General features: G+C 35.7%; 1 protein-coding gene across 3 annotated transcripts in view; it reads right to left on the reverse strand.

Moving 5' to 3' along the window:
- The window catches only part of CNTN5 (contactin 5), a 602495-nt gene that overhangs the window by 361232 nt on the left and 223866 nt on the right, over positions 1-17397 (reverse strand). The window lies entirely within an intron of this gene.

Consider the following 17397-nt stretch of genomic DNA (forward strand, 5'->3'; position numbering starts at 1 on the left):
AAACCAGATTAAATACTTAATATATGAATTTTCCATCCCCTTTATTTACTTTATGTAGCTTTAAAGTAAAGATAGTCATGAAATAAAATACTTCAAAAACATTAAAAATTAAACATTCAGGAATGCCTGTAGAAACCTGTCAGTTTTACATCAAACAATCTTTTTTTTATGAAAAGAATACAGACTGAAAATGATAAGTTTCCAAAAAGCAAAAGTTCTCCAAAGACTTAGAATAATTTGCTTAATAGGTAAAAATTCTGTTTATAACAAAAAGAAAGCAAATAAAATTACTTCAGGAGGCATATTGAAACTTGTATAAAGTACACAGATAATCATAAATTCAGGTTAAAGATTAAAAATTATGAACAGGCAGAAAAAAACTCCAAGGTCAGTAGTGTATGAATGATTGAATGCAAGATTTAGTGAAAATAGGAGATTAAGCCCTAAAAAGCAAAACAAACCAACTTTAATTACTTAAATGCAGAAACACATGGTTTTATATAAAATAACACTCTACTAACTTATATCTGTAGAAAGTATACTAACTTGTGGCATTTCATTACTCAAACCAAGCAAGCAGAGACCATGACCAAAGATAAGCAGGTTAATCAACAATACTAATGTTTTATAAAATATGTATTTTTCTGCTGCACCCATAATTTCTTATCATCCTGGAGAAGAAAAGATTGTATTGTCTAGTCAAAGCTCTCCAGATCATCAGAAAACTCATTAGGGGTACTTGAAATTGTTGAAAGGAGACTGCACATGAATTCAACTGAGGCACTTTTTAGATAATTCAGTTCCATATTGCAAGAAGTCTCTTTACAGAACTAACACATTCGACCTGGAATGACTCCTAAGGCAGTCTGGATTTTTTTGTGCTCTTCCACGGCCGTTTCTGTTGCAACCATTTGGTATCGATTGTCGTAGATCATTTCTCATCCTTAAGTAGGTTCATTTTCATTCCTGGTACATTAAGTACTGTTTCAACCTCCATCTGAATTGCTGTTTAATAAGATAAATAATCATAAGAAGTAATTACCCAACATTTGAGCTGATTTGTAGCTGTTGCAGTGAGGCAGCAAGATTATCAGGAATATTACATACATATTTCTATTCCTTTGCCTTCTACTTTAGAGAACAAATGGTTTTAAGTTGTCTCAACTTGGACTAAAAGATATAAAATTGCAAATTTTCTCACATAGTCTAAATTTAAATATCTCATTTTTCTTCAGGAAACCTATTTAGTATTTATTTTCCAATTCTCTAATCTGTTTATTATTATCTACTTATTAATAATATCTATTTACCTTGTGTTAAGAGCTAAAGATTCTGATCAAAATAACAAAAATCTTGAGTAACTCCCTGGGGCAGGTTTTCCTGCCATTGTAAAACATCAATTTCACCTACATAATTTTTCACAAGTATTTGTCCAATCTTTTGTTAACACTGTCATTGGTAACAGAAATTTTGCAATTGCATTATGCATTTTACTCAATCTGTAATTACATATTGTTCCCTGTTGAACTATCTTCATCTTTAACCCTGGAACCTGAGCTGTAACTTCTCAACTCATCCACATTGTATATTGAAAAAATGGTGGTAAGTTGTCTGCTATAGCTTTTTATGTTTTAGATGGTTTCTATATTCCATATGAATTCTATAGTCTTCAAGGTAGCCAGTCTTAAGTAGGTCAATCTGTTTTCACAAATAAATTAACTAACCTCTGGTTGTTTTCATTGCTTATCTCTGGACTTGCCAGAAGTCACACATATTTCTAAATCAGTCAGATTAGAAATATTAGGTTTTTGGTTTTTTTCAACTGAGAGCTACTATTGTACAGCTTAGTTAAAAAATATTTTGTTTTCTGTATATTTGCCCTGTCCAAAACTTTTTGGTCATCCATCTAAGGATATTCCTGTTTGGGCAGCAACAGGGCTTTAACATGACATTTTTACCTTGTGATCTCATGAGCCCTTTCTTGGCATCTCTTACCAGCACAGTTTGTTCTTATGTAAGATATTATTTTCAGGTTATACATGTTGGTTTACATCTTTTTCTCCCCTACATGACTGCTCAAATTTGTCAAGATCATTTCAAAATCTGAACCTTCCAATATGCTTCATTCTCAGTGAGGTAGCTGTGATCTGAAATTTAATATAAATTTCAGATTCATATTAAATTCATATTAAAGTCAGATTCAAAAATTCATATTCAGATTAATATGAATTTTTCTATGCCATCATGCATTGGGTTTGCATAGCCAAACTTTGGTAGTGTGGGGCTACAGTGAGGAAGTTCTGTGAGAAGCTGCCAGAAGCTTCCTCCATGCCCAGCAGAGCCAATCCCTGGATGTACCTACTGCTGGTCAAGGCTGGCCCAATTAGAAATGGTAGTAAAGCCTCTGTGATAACAGATTTAAGAAGGAAAAGTTATTGCACAGATGTAATTGTGGCCAGAGAAGATTGGAGTGAAAATATGTGAGAGGAATAACTCTGCAGACACCAAGGTCAGTGGAGGAGAGGGAGGATGTGATCCAGGCACAGGAACTGAGATGGAGAGAAGCCCATGCTGGAGCAGCCTTGAAGGACTGCACCCCGTGGAAGAGTGACCCACACTGCAGCAGTTTGGGTGTGGACCCACGTAGAAGTTCATGGAGAGCTATCTCCCATGGGGAGGGATCCCATCCTGGAGCAGGAGTCCCCTCCAGGATCAGCAGGAGAAAAGCTCGGGTGATAAAGTGACCATAAACCAAATTATCTGTCTCCTTGCACCACTGGGAGAGAAGATAGATCTGGGAAGGAGGGAGGGGGGGAGAGAAAGCATTTTTAAAGATCTTATTTTACTTCTTATTATCTTTCTCCTATAATGTAGAAATAAATTCAATCAGTATCTCTAATCTGAGCCTGTTTTGCCTGCAATGGTATTTGATGAATGGTCTCTCCCAGTCCTTAACTCATGAACCCTTTGTTATGTTTTTTCTCTGCTGTCCAGCCTCTGAGGGGAGTGAGAGAGCAGCTTTGCTGGGTGCCTGACATCCAGCCAGGGTCAACCCACTACTCATCATTAGATTCTTACTGGAAGTAGCAACTAGAAATAAGTCTAGAATAAACATTCTAGAGTTTAACAATATCGGATCAGTGCACTCTTCCTACTTAATTAATTACTGCTGGCAGGAATACTTAGAATGTAATTTTCTAGCTATTTTTACATTTACCACGTAGTCCTTTCTAGATTTTTTTAGATTCCTTTAGAAAGTCCAGACCAAAGCAGAAAATCAAAAGCAGTACAATATACTCCCTCCCTATCTACTTAACCATGCTGTATAAAGAGTATAAAATCCACAGTTAGATTTGTATGACAAAACTTATTCTTCCTTGTCCCACTGGCAGCCATTCATCACCTTCTTACCTGTCAGGGGCTCAAAATAAAGTATTTATTCCAGAATATTTTCTTGTCAAGAAGATTCACTTTTTCGAATCTCATTCTTCATACAATGTTGCCTTTATTCCAAAGATTTTACAGTCTGGGTAAAATAAGTCTAGGGGGTTCTTTACTTTAAATGTATTGACAAATAAAGTATTACTTAATTCTCAGTCTACTGGGCCATTTGAAAATTGAGACTTTTAAGAATCTTAATTGTGACAGAATTAGGCAGAAGGTTCTTTTTTTTCATACTGAAATCTCATTAAAGGGTATGAAAGTAAAGATTAGTGTTGAATTCTCAGTGGGGAAAAGAGTCAGCAGTGGCATCCCCCAGAGCTGAAAATGCCTAGCAGGTTCAAATAGCAATTAGTAAAAATAATGGACAATATCTCCAGCAATAGATACAAAAGTGTATATTTAGACATGTATGTTTAATACCTCTAAAGTAGTGACTGTAGATGCTGAAGTAGAAAAAAAAAGGATTACAGAAATTACCTATAGGACTGCAAAGTACACTGCAATATGGATAGGCTCCTGTGCTTTTCCCAGAATAATTTCTGTTGCCATCAATAGAGACAGGATCTGAATCAGAAATTAATTTCTGTATTTCTAGGATAGAATTTTTCCATACATAATTAAAAAAAAAAAAAAATCCACAGCAACAAAATAAATCCTGGTAACATGAGATGGTGGTCTCATTATCACTCAGGAACAAGGTCTTGGGTCCAGGATTGACCACTGAAGGTATTTGCTCCATACTCAGAAGTACAAAGGGAAAACAAATATTGGGTAATAGAAACTATCTGAACAACGGAACCGAGAATATCACAAAGCTATCATGGAAACCCATGGTTTTCTCACATCTAAATTCATTCTGTGAATGGATTCTTTACTCAAAAAGAATATTCTATATTTGGATAATGGTCCAAAGGAAATCAGCAAAGACGTTATGAAAAATATTTTGTGTGAGCAATGACTAAGTAAGTTAGGACACTTTAGTCTGAGAAAGGGAAGGCTGAGAGAAGGTTATCTAAAATTATTAAGGCCACAAAAAGGCATATAAAATTACTAGCCTTGAAGTTATAAAATATAACTATCAGGAGAAAATTAAAAAAGAAAATAAAGAACAATGTTTTATCCAGGCAGTGTACATATGTTTTCCACTGGATCTCATGTATTTGAGTTTAATATGGGGCAGTAGTGCAGAGATTTGAGAGTTGCTAAGTTATAAAAAAAAATTCTATATAAATATAGATAAATATAATTTCTGTGCCAAAAATGATTGCTTGCTGGAAGAGCTTTGGGGAAAAATATCCCAGTCCTTCTCTAGGCATGATCTTTGGTCAGTGTTAAGGACAATGTATAGAGGAATACATTTCATGACCCAGAGTTCTTGGTCTTTTCTTGGTCCAACAAAATTGTGAACCACAGCTAGAAGTGAAGAAAAGGATGTGTGTTTTTGAAGAAATATAAAATCATTTAGTGGATTATTAGGCTTTGTCAAATACAGGATTTAGGATTTTTGGTTTTTTTTAACTTACTAAAATAAGAACAATTCTTTACAGTTATTGACTCAAAGGAAAAAAAGACTTCTATTACATGCAAATGAAAATCTGTGAAAAAAACAAATTCAACCAACTAACTTGAAGTTCTAGCAATGAGCTGTTTTTCCTCAATAGCCTTTTGTATTATTCATAGTAACATAATGACCCATAAGAATATCATGACAATTGAAAAACTCTCCGTGATTAAAGATCAGTGTTAGTGAGAAATCGAGATTGTTCAGCCATGGAAATCCTAAATTTCAGTATACCCTGTGTTTGTGACATACTGCTGGAGGAAAGAGCCTTCTAAAGTAACAAACAAACAAATAGGAAGCTTATTTTTTTACTGTACATAAGCTTTTCAGCACAGCTATACAATGTTTTTTCCCTGATTTCTAAATGTCTAGCAAGGCTTCAGATATGCCTGAAAGGCAGTTGGCATGTGTGCAAGCTAGACAAAGTGGGATGTAATAGAGATTGGCAGAGGGAATTGTCTGAGGTTTTGGATAAATCTACAAGAGCTGTCTCAATTAAGGGAGTTTGTTAGCTTAGCAAAATGGTTCCCTACTGGAGGTCCTAAGCAGATCAAATACTGTTACTGGCCTTTCAGACTGTACCGCTTCACCTTTCCAGGAGCATTTTCCAACAGATGCAGACCACTAGATTATAGTCTACCATCCTAGATGAAAATGCCCACACAGGAATACTCTGGTTTAATGAGGAGTATCCAGAAACGACATTCCTGCAGGAGGCATTAAACAGACTCTTGATCATTTTGTAGTCCTCAAAAACTTTGTCTGGATGTTGAGCTTCATCTCAATACCTAGTTTCATACAAATTCAGATGACACTTCCTCCCAGTAGAGTCTGGGCTAGCTGTGCATCAGCTTCATGTGAGGTTAACAAGCATCAACCACTTGGAGATCTGTATCTCAACAGGAAGATGATTTAGAGTCCTGAAGAGTGTATAGTTTCTAAAAATAACTCCCAAATCAAGCTAGATTAAATAGCATCTTTTACAGAACTAAAAATGGACACCTCTGGAGTTCAAAGGTTTAGATATCCAACTGTGATTCATGAGAGCTAGTTCAAGAGTGTTTTCCTAAATATTATTCTAGGAAGCATAGTAAGTTTCTTTTACACTTTTACTGCTCCAGTGGTACCCTCTCCACTTCTATTGTTACATGTCTGGTAAGAGACAGAAAAGTACTCTGGCAAAGAATGGAAGTTAAACTTTTTTTTTTTTCCCCTCACAACTGTTTCTGGTGGAAAAAAATCCTGATCTGTGGAATTTGATACTGATATGTATTAAAGTTCCAAAAACCATTACGTATAAAGAACAGTAAAGTCTCCACATTTTGGCTTCTATTGCAAAATTTAGCTTAATGATCTGCACTGTACTCTACCAAAGGATGTAGTTAATCAGTGGCTCAGCTCAGGAGCATACAAAGAGCACAGAGGAATGTCTCCAGCCATGCTAGACTCTGAGGTAGATGTAGAACCCCTCTTTCAGAGCTGCGTTTTCTTCAAGTTCTCTTCCCATCCTATTTCCATCCTCCAGTCTCAGAGGGAATCACACAAAACCTGTGCTTCTTTGAGTATCCTATCCTTGGAATAAGAAAAATTACCAATGAGAATGACAATTGCTAATAAGCAAGTTCTGTCCCAATATAGTTCCTACCAGAAAGCGTCAATGAGATAATTTATTCTGTTTGATAGATGGCCTTTAAAATGCAATTCCTTGAATATTTTTATGTTCAATTAAGAAAAAAAATCAAAGATTTTCCATTAGGCACTCTGGTATATATCCTGTTTGATGCAAACATATAAGGAATCCTTTTACATTTCTCATTAAGAGAGTTATTTTCATCATGTCAATGTTCTCTGCTGTTCATATCCAATTTTATCACATATTCCAAACCAGGAAAGAAAAAGAATATATTTCAGGCTTTTACTGAAGCTAAATATTTGCACAAAAGAAGGTGTAAAGTTTTTAAAAGTTCAATGATTCTCTTGTGATAACAGTAAGTGTCACAAGTACACAGTGTTTCTAACAAAACCAGGAAACACTGATCAACAAAAATTTACTTTGGACAGTATTCTACAAGAAAAATTTTCAGCCTTAAACCCATGGTAATTTGCATCTGCCATTCTCATTCTTTTTTGTAGCTGACGACCCTTTAAACTCCTTTTAACATGGAATTTAAAGACAGATTTTATTTGACTTACATTTATTAAATATTAAATATATATTAAATCTTATTAATACATAGTTAAATATATCTATTTTATACATCAAGTATATAAGATCATAAAGCTCAGCACTTTAAAAATAGGAATTCTCTTTCATTTACATTTCTTTTCACATTTCTGAGATTCCATTCCTGTCAGTTAAGACTAACCATCTTGTTAGAAAGCAGTCAGGAAGAAGAGTAAGATGTCCAGTGTTAACCTTTTTACCTAATTACATTCTATCTGAACTCAAGAGAAAGGATAACAACATTTTTTGCCACTCTGACTTTTGAGTAATTCACCTTGGCCTGTGAAAGATTAAGAGGCAAGGAGTTTCATGTCTTAAATTTTCAATCTCATTTTGTGATTAAGAGCTGACAACACAGTTTTCACATACCTATTTTCATCTCATGATCAAACCTGTGTTTCTATAAGTTAAGATAAATGCATCTCTACACACCTAATTTCGAGACCAATTCCTTAATGACACAAAAGAAAAAAGAAGTAAAGTTTACAGTCATTTTGGCAACATACTAAGGCCCTTTTGTCAAAGTTTTCTCAAAACCTGTACAGCCTCTGAATAATATTCCAGGAGAACTTGCAGAGAAACCTCACAACACTTGTACTAGGCACTGTTCTGACACACACATTCTGGCTCCAAAGATTTTAATTGCAAACAAGGAAATCGAACAGCAAAAAGACTGATGGAGACCAATAAATTAAGCTCAAGCAGCTCTTGAAGACAAGTGAAAAAGTAGGAGTGAGACATGGAGTAATAACTTCCTTAGGAAGCTAATAAAGAAAATTTACTTCTGTCCTGTGGAAGTAGCTATCAGTACACATCTTTCCTTTCTAAAACCTTTATTTTTCCCACTTGTAAATGACAGAGCCATGTACAGACTGTGATGGTTTTATAATAGTTGCTCATCCACTTGAATGAAAACAGACTAACACTAGCTGCCTAGAAGGAGCAGCAAGAAACCTCTTATAAAAGCCAACTGTGCATCCTGTGCACTCAGACACAGTTAGTGTTTACCAGCAACAATTTCCTTTCAGTTACATGCAGAGCCTTAGTGAACCTACCTTATTTCCACACCATTAACTTTCAAACATTTTTTTTCTTCCCACTGTCACTCACCATGATCTCTTCTGTGTTTTTCTGTCAAATCCAATAGCTTCTCCAGCAGTCTTGCTCTGTCTCAGAGCAAATCCAGACCTTGTTTCTTCTAAACAGCTTTTCTCTCATTTGCATCTGTTTTTCTGAGTAGTTGGGGCAATACCTTGAAAATTGCTTATCGTCATTATTCTGTGTTTATCTAAAAAGTATGAAGTGTCCCATAATCCCAGGTGTGGTAGGCAGAGGCAATTTAACTGGGTTACTTAAAAGGAGCAAGACACAATGCTTCACTTGCCCAGGCAGCAGTATTATTGTGCTAAACACCAAGCAGTTCATGGTTGGCAGTGCTCTGAAGCATGGGACTTTATCTTCTGTAAATAGGATTAGCAAATGAAAATATGTATTCTAGTTTCACAGAGCAGGATTATCAGCAAACCAGTACATTTCTGTGATGCTCCTTTTAGCTCTGCTTTCTGATGAGCACTAACACAGCTTTTGTTAATCTCTTCTGTGAAAAAATGCACATATTCGAACATGTTCTACATGTTAGATTGCAGGTTTAGATTCTCAATTTTAGATCATCTCTTTAGTAAGAATAATAGAAATCTCTGAATCATAAATTTTCCTATTAGAGAAGGAAAAGGTTGTGTTGTGGAGTCACTACAAATAACAGAGCAACTTAATGAGGAAATATATAGCCACCCACTACACCATTTTAAATGCTGAGACCTTTCAGTTTTAAGGTAGCCATCTTATAGAGAAATGTTTAAAAACAAAAGGAAATGTTGCTGCACAACTTTTTCTTTATAACCCTCTGAAAAGCAGATTTTGATAGTTAACAATTTTTGATAAATCCCTGAAAATGATAAATCATCTGCTCACAATTAATTCAGTGCTGGTTCAGGGACACTGAATTTATCATCTAAAGATTCATGGTATGTCTCTGAAACAGGCTGTGCTGGTTTTGTCTTGGGTAGAGTTATTTTTTTTCACTCTGGCTAGTATGGGGCTGTGTTTTGCATTTTTCATGAACACAAAGTTGATCATATAGAGGTGTTGTTGTTGTTGCTGGGCAGGGCAAATACAGAGCCAAGGCCTCTCCTGCTTTCATGCTGCCATGCTGATGAGGAAGCTGGGGTTCCATGTGAGGTTGAGAGGAGACACAGGAGGGACAAGTGACCCAAACCAACCAAAGAGATATTCCAGACCACATGGCATCATGGTCAAAAAGTATGAGGAAGAAGGAAGAAAGGGTAACTTTTCCAGTGATGGTGTTTGTCTTTCCAAGTTATTTTTACATGTGGTGGGGCCCTGTTGTCCTGGAGATGGCTGAACACCTGCCTGCCCATGGGAAGCAGTGAATTAATTCCTTGTTTTGTTTTCTTTGTGTGTGTGGCTTTTGCTTTCCCTATTAAACATTCTTTATCTCAATTCAAGTATTTTCTTTTATCCTTTTTATTTTATCCCCAAATCTGCTGTGAGAGAGTGAGCAAGCAGCTGCATGGGGCTTGGTTTATGACTTGGGTTAAACCACAACACAGGCTCATGAAAATTTATCATATAGTCTTACACTGAAACAACATAAACTGTTTCCATATTTACTATAAGTTCATCCTCATTACATATTGCTTAGTTTTATTTGCAATTTAAATTATGATGTAATACATTTATGCACAAAAAAACCCCTAAATTCCTGAACTTTTCCTGAACAGCAAATTTTCTGGCCTGAGATGAATTATCTGAGTTGGTTCTACATGGCAGCTGAGATATCCAGAGACTTCCTTTCCAAAGAATGGATGTAATTTACAGTTTGTGGGATAAACTCATGTTAAATGCATGAAGGAAATAAAGCAGTCAGAATTTTTGCTTCCCTTTATAGCTGTATGAAATAAAGTCATCTGTTACATGGGATGTAAATCTCTCGTTTGTATTTGTGAAGACTCAAGTCAGGACCTTGAATTTTAGGAAACCAGAGTTCCAGCCATTCTAGGCATCAGTCGTTAGGACCCCCTGGGAAACTGCCCTTAGGGAAAAGGGAGCAGAACAGACTTGGCAGATCTTTAAGACTGCTTTCCATACAGTGCAAGAGCTTTTAATTGATCAGGCCAAGAAGGTGAGGGACCAACATGGATGAGTCAAGACCTAGTGGGCAAACTAAAGGACAAGAATGAAATACACAGACAAAGGAAGCAGAGACAGATGTCCTGGTAAGAGCCTAGGGGTGTCCCCTGGTTGTGTAAGGACAGAGTCAGGAGAGCCATGGCACAGCTGAACTTGGTAAAGGATGCAAAGAATAAGAAAAGTTTCTACAGGTATGTCCACCAAAAAGGAAGATCAGAGAAAGTGTAGCTCCCGTGATAAGCAAGGCTGGCAAACTGGTAATTATGGACAAGGAGAAGGCTGAGGTACTCAACAACTTTTTTTCCTCAGTCTTGGCAGTCACTCTTTCCACACCTCTTGAGTGGACAGACAGCAAGACAGGGATTGGGGAAGAAAAGTCTCTCCCACTGTAAGAGAAGATCAGCTTTGTTACCACCTCAGCATAAAAATAAATCTCTGGGACTAAATATAAGGAATAAATACTTAACAATGAGGGTGGTAAAACACTGGATCAAGATATCCAGAGATCTGTTAGATGTTACATCCCTGGACACTTCAAGGCCAGGTTGGGCAGGGCTCTAAGCAGAGCTGAGCATGTCCTTGTTTAGTGCAGGGGAATTGGAGTAGATGACTTTTAAACATTCTTTCATTACAAAGTATTCTATTTTTCTGTTTCATGATTTACTTAAAAACTAATGGAAAGGTTATAATTTAAAATGCATACATTTTATATACCACATAATGCAACAGTGTCCTCTCTATGATCAACTAAGAGAGATCACCCTGCTGAACTTTCTCTGTTGCAAAACTTATTCATGTACACTTGGATAAAAAAAACCCAAATTTTTTAATGTGTGGAGATAAGTAACATTTTTACCTATGATGAAAAAAAATATTTTAAAGCAATATAGTGCATCCCTATATGCTATAATATTGTTATGAAAGGAAGAATAAATAGCGTGTACCTTATGGTCTTTCTTCATAATTTGTAAAACCAATACAAAACTTCCCCTTTCAGTACAACTAAAGGACATATTGCTAAAACTGCCAGCTGATAGGCTAGACAACTGTTGCCCTCATTGCAGACAGTTTCACATTGGTAGAACAATGAGAAAGCTGTGTAATAGGAGAATAAATGGTGTTCTCAGATGTTTTGCCATCCAACCATTAACCAGGTAAAAGCAATTTCCAATACCGACCAACACTAGGATCTAAAGACTCAGGGCAAAAGCTCAAGTTACTGAGTTAATTGGTTTAACAATGATCAGACATAGGGGAAGTAAAATAAACAAATAAATAAATTAATTAATTGATAAGAATAAAGACTTGCAGACATCCAGAAAGGGAAACTGCTTTCAAAGCTTGGAATTAGACAATTTTGTGTTCAAGGACAGATAGAATAACAGCCTTCTTTTTGAGGAAAATATAGTAAGTATTAATGGGCTTTAGCATATTTAACAGCCACCTAATTTCATATAATCACATCATTTGAAACATGCAAAAGAAAGAAGAAATATCTTCAAAGAAAGAAACAGCAAAATACATGCAAATTCTCTATCATTTCTTCCTTCTAAAATATCTTTTTTGGTCTCTATCCTCCTCCCCCTTCTTTCTTTACCCAAGCAATGATTTCTGCTTCTCACAATCTTGATTGCTCTGATGACCTCAATCAAAAGGCAATTATCCAGCAAGGATGGAAGGTAATTATTCCCATCAAGGAGAGATTGAATGCACCTGAATAGACAGCTACAGTTCTTCCAGGGATTACATTATTACTATAGAAACTGCCTCCATTAATTTGTGATGCATGTCAAATTTATGATAAAAGCTTGATTTGTTTGCAAGACAACTACTTTTCCCATTTCATCCAACACTCACTTTAAGGCAAGAGCAACAGTCAATTGTAAGTTACTTTAATATATAAGTGACAACTGTTAGCATGCAACCATCTGCTCCAAAGTGAATGACATGAAATCAGGAAAGGGAATTGAAGCTCCAAATAGATATACATTATATAATTCCAGACAGAGATAAATGCATGAATACTTCAGCCCAAGCTTGCCAAGATCCTTCTGCAGGGACAACAATATAGGGACAATATATATATTAGAGATATATAAAAGTAAAATAGAAAGGCTCAGTAAGAAAAATTAGTCACTCTATTTCGGTACTAGATGAGAAAATATTTAATGTTAGGAGAGAAAAAAAAAAAAAAGGAAAATATTTAAGTTATTATGAAAGATTTATATGCCAATATTTACAACATCCCATTTTTAAGAGACACTGGCAAGCTACCTGCTCTCAGACTCTTGAGGACTTATAAATCCTCAGATTTATAAGGTATATCTTAAGCTTGATGATATATGAGCTTTGTCTGAAAATTTTAGGTAAGGGTTCTAATCACTGTAATCACTACACATGCTAAAATACTGCCTTCCTTAGGAAGAATTATAAGATTGATATATTATTTCTAATATCAAAATTCATTAGATTTAACTAGAGTAAAAGAAGCCATTTTCCTTACTAATGCTTGCTTCTTAAAAGGTAAAAAGCACGGAAGGCTGAATCAGAATGCATTTTACTCTTAATGCTGAATTATAATAGAAAATCATTTGATTAGACATCTTAATAGACAATCAGCCAAAAAACCTGTCATTACATCTTATTAAATGTTATTTTTCTGCACAGTTTTCCAACTGTGAATCTTGTATTTTAATGCCAGCAGAATATATAAAAGATGCCATTCTAATGCTAATAGATTGTCATAAACCTCAGCAGTAAGGTCACACAATATTGTGTTAATTAGGTACATACATGGCATATTTAATTTAGAAATAAGGAGTTTTCTATTGTAATCTTACATTCCTTCATTTCTGGAAATAGAGTTTTGAGTCCCATTGACTTACTAGTTTTAAATTTAACTTTCTCTAGTCTTTTGACGTCACTAAAATAATTTATATTATTGTTATTTTGAAAGTGTATCACACAACAGTCTCACTTTTCACTTGTAGTCTGAAAGCTTCAAATATTTTTTCAGCCTCTTCAACTTTTTGCCATCATCTCCATCCTCTTTCTATAGTTCACCAAAATATGAGAAAAGAAGGGAGAGGAGGAGGGAGTGCAGTGTGATAAAAAACCCCATGAGAAAAGAAGGGGACAAGTATTTTCCCTGCCTATTGCAAAATTCTTTTTCCACTTTTCAGTGAGCTTCCAGCCTGGAAATGATAGCTGTTCAGTTCAACTGGCGTTGCTCTTGCAACACATGGTTCTTGGTATGTTACAAAAAGTTTAAGGCGCAGTAAGAATTTGCTCCCTAAAGCCTTTTTCACTTCTGACTAAACATACAAGTCCTGGTTAGGCTCCACTTCCTCTTTTTTACCACTACTTAGAGCTGTGTGGTGGTTTCTGTCTTGAAATTCTCAGTGATCAATGTCAGTTCACACATAAAATAACTTCTCTTTTTCCATGAAGAAAATAGCAGAAATTTATTGTAGAGTACTTTATTAAAAGTTTATGTGCAACAGATAGGGATAAAAGAAAACACAACCTACTGTTCTTCCTGGGTAACTTTTGTATATAGGACTGTTATTCAAATTATCTTTAGATTCATAATTGCTTTAATTAAATTTTGCAGGTTGCTAAATAACCGTCAGCCTATACATTTTTAAATTATTGTCAATTTCTGATTTATCTATAGACAAACTGGTTCCAGACATTAGTGTATACTATGTAGTGATCCTAGTGATTGAGGCTTGTTTCCCTATCTTAAATTGATATCAGATAGACTCCTGGGAGACACTTTTCAATTTCATTTCGATCCATGTGATCAAAGTTCCTTGTTAGGGCCATGTGGTATTTGCACACAAAAACCTCTCCAATCCCTTTTTGGATATTCAGGGAACATGGAGGAATTGTGCATTTAAGGAGGTCAAGTGGCAAGGTTTTTGGATTTGCCTTAGTCTTCAGTTAGGAACTTCTTGTTGATGGATTATCTTAAAATCATCCTTTTCTCAGGCTAGCTTAAAGAAAAATGAAAAAAAAAAATATTCAAAGCATCCAAAATAGCTGACACAGTTACAAAAAGAAAGGAAGAGGTAATCAGTATTTAATCTGCTTGCCCTATGATTAAATAAAAAAATCTCTTTATCTAGCAATTGTGAACTTTGGCATCTGTGGATTTTATTTTTCTTCCTGCTTTGTACCCCAGGGGTTACCCCTGGAAGAAAATATTGCCATTGCGAGACAGACTTGGGGTTAGAATTAATTTCCATTTTGGAGCCCTCCAGTGCATCTAAAGAGATTTCATTTGTTTTACTAAAATCAGTTAACTTCTCTTTCATTCTAGTGATAGTCTAACCATCCATCTGAGTCCAAAAAAGCTTTCTTTCACTTCCTTAGAAACACACATTTCTTCTTAGACCAGATCAGTTCTTATACCTGACAGGCAAATTCCTTGACTCAGTGAAGGTATAAACTACCCTGTCTCTTCCTGTTTGGGTGACTCAGGGTGGCTTTTTACATTGCACAAATTGCAGCAGAGCTCAGGCCCATTACTGATGCCAGAAGTACAGTCACTTCTTCCCTCTGCTTTCCCGACATCATATCTAAGTGATAGGGAACAATACATAAGATTCATCCATGGAATCTTGCATTTCCACATTGATGAAGACAGTGAAAAGGAATACCTAAATGGGATATATGGTTTATAACTGATTCTTCATAAAGATACAGGAATGAGTGAAATTAGCCTTTCTGACAAGACAGTGGGACCAGGTATATCAAACAACAGTCCAAACATCCCTCCTAGGAGGATATTATGACACAGCCTTTTTTATTCAACTCTTTACTAAGCTCTTGCAGTTTTCCAGTGAGGATCTCCTCTTTCCTTATTCTTATTTTTTCCTTATTTCCTTATTGCTCTTAGCACACTGAGGCAAGCTAGTGCACAATCAGAAAAGCAGAAACACTGCTGTAGCAGATGACCTCTTTGAGAAATAGTGCATTAAGAAGTTACCAATTTGGAGCAGACAAATTGTGCCTGGGCCTCTGGGGACACCTGATGCTGCATCAATTCCCAAAGCTGAATATTCCATTTGTTGCTGCCAAACAATTATCAAGGTATCTTGGATAACAAAAACAACTAAATCAGTAATGGTCATCCTCAGTTAGTTATGCTTATGAGTGAACTGTTTTTGATTCACCAATATGTTAATTAGTAAGTCCAGAGCAGGACACCCTCCATGCAGAGACTAGTTTAAGGGTAAATCAGAATAAGGTGACTTCCAGGAAAGAGTAGATGACCTAGTAGCACCAAACTTATCAATTTTGTATTGCCAAGAATTGGTGACAAGAAAATTTTATGGCGTACTGTGATATTCAGTTTTAAATTATAGAGTTGCCACTCACATTGAATATGCCATACATATTTATATATCTTGTAAATCATCAAAGCTTATATATAAGTAGTTTAAAATGAGAAGCAAAAATTAGTAATAAATCACATTAACAGTAGGCAAAGCCCAAATTAACATTTTAAGAGTCCTGTTTTTTTTTCTGACCCTTACTAACTAAGCTGAGAGGAACTGAAAGAAAACAAAGAAACAAAAGGAAAACATTCTACACTATACATTCTAGATGTACTGAGTTTGTAAAAGTCAATAAGATTATGGGGCAAATGTGAACTTTCTACCACACTTTATATATTTACATGTATATTCTTTTGGGACTGTAATGAGAGTCATGATGCTGCTCCCTCTTTATTGCTTTTCTAATGATATACAATAGTGAATATCTGTATCTAGTGAAATATTTATTGCAAAAGTGGATGAGGGATAAATATAGTGTACACACCAAGGGAATATATTTTAAAACCAGTATGTGATTGTAAGTATGAATAAAACCAATTATATAAGTAATGCCTATGTCACTCAGGTTCTGTTTTGAAGATCAACAGATGTTTTAAAGTTCCCAGTAATTAGAAGTCTCCTGATTTTTACCCAGGGAGGAGATTTCAAGCAGTCCTTTCTGAAAAAAAAAAAAAAAACAAAACAAAAACGAGCAACCAAATTTTTTTATTTTTGGAGCTTTATTTCCTACATTAGAAACTGATAGCCTTCATAAAATTATTGAGGAGCACAGTAGGAAAATGCTGCTTCTTAGAAATACACTAACTCCTTGCTAGGCAGACCATCTGTAGCAGGAGATTAATCTTCAAATTCAGTCTCAGCTTAAATCTGAAGAGGCTAATACTAAATGTATTAGTGAGTGCTAAATGGAAGGAGGGAGTTGGAGTTTGACTACCAGACATAATTCACTGGTTTATAGCAATCATGGTTTACACTAATCTGTTTTCATTTGCTCTGAATCTAGCTAAGAAAGCTAGTGAAACCTGGCTTCAGCTGCAGAGCAGTTAGCAGCCTGCAGCCCCCCTGACCATGACTGGGCAAGCTCCTCTCTTGCCTCATCTTCATCATCTGTATGGTCCTCTACCTGTCTCCAAACACCTATTTTTTGATCCAATATACAAAGCAAATATTTTGCTGAATACTATTTAAAAAAAAAAAATAAAAAAGTTATGTAACCTTAAATTTATGTGATGATTAAGAAAAAAAAGGGCTTATTCCTGCACATATTATGTAGACAGAATGACTTAACAGATCTTGAGCCCGCTACAGTAGCATTAATTCTGATATTGGTGTGATTCTTGCAATCCCATTCCTTGTGCTAACCTTGGAGAGAGGACAGCTGAAAGTGCACAGTTTTCTGCCTAGCTAGTGAGCTACAATTCCTTGGGATAAGGGCTGAGGGGTTAAAAGGGAGGTGGCAGGACTGCACACCAGCTGGGAAGGAGGAGGGATCACAAGTAGCTTGAAGCTGAGTTTAGGCTACAGGGGAGCCCCAGGCTCCATTGCTGCATTTCTGCAGAGGAGAGGACACAAGTAGGACATAATAGATTTTATTTTCTTTTTACAGCCATGCT

Source organism: Cyanistes caeruleus, chromosome 3 (assembly GCF_971803275.1).
Source record: "Cyanistes caeruleus chromosome 3, bCyaCae1.hap1.1, whole genome shotgun sequence".
Classification (NCBI taxonomy): Eukaryota; Metazoa; Chordata; class Aves; order Passeriformes; family Paridae; genus Cyanistes; species Cyanistes caeruleus.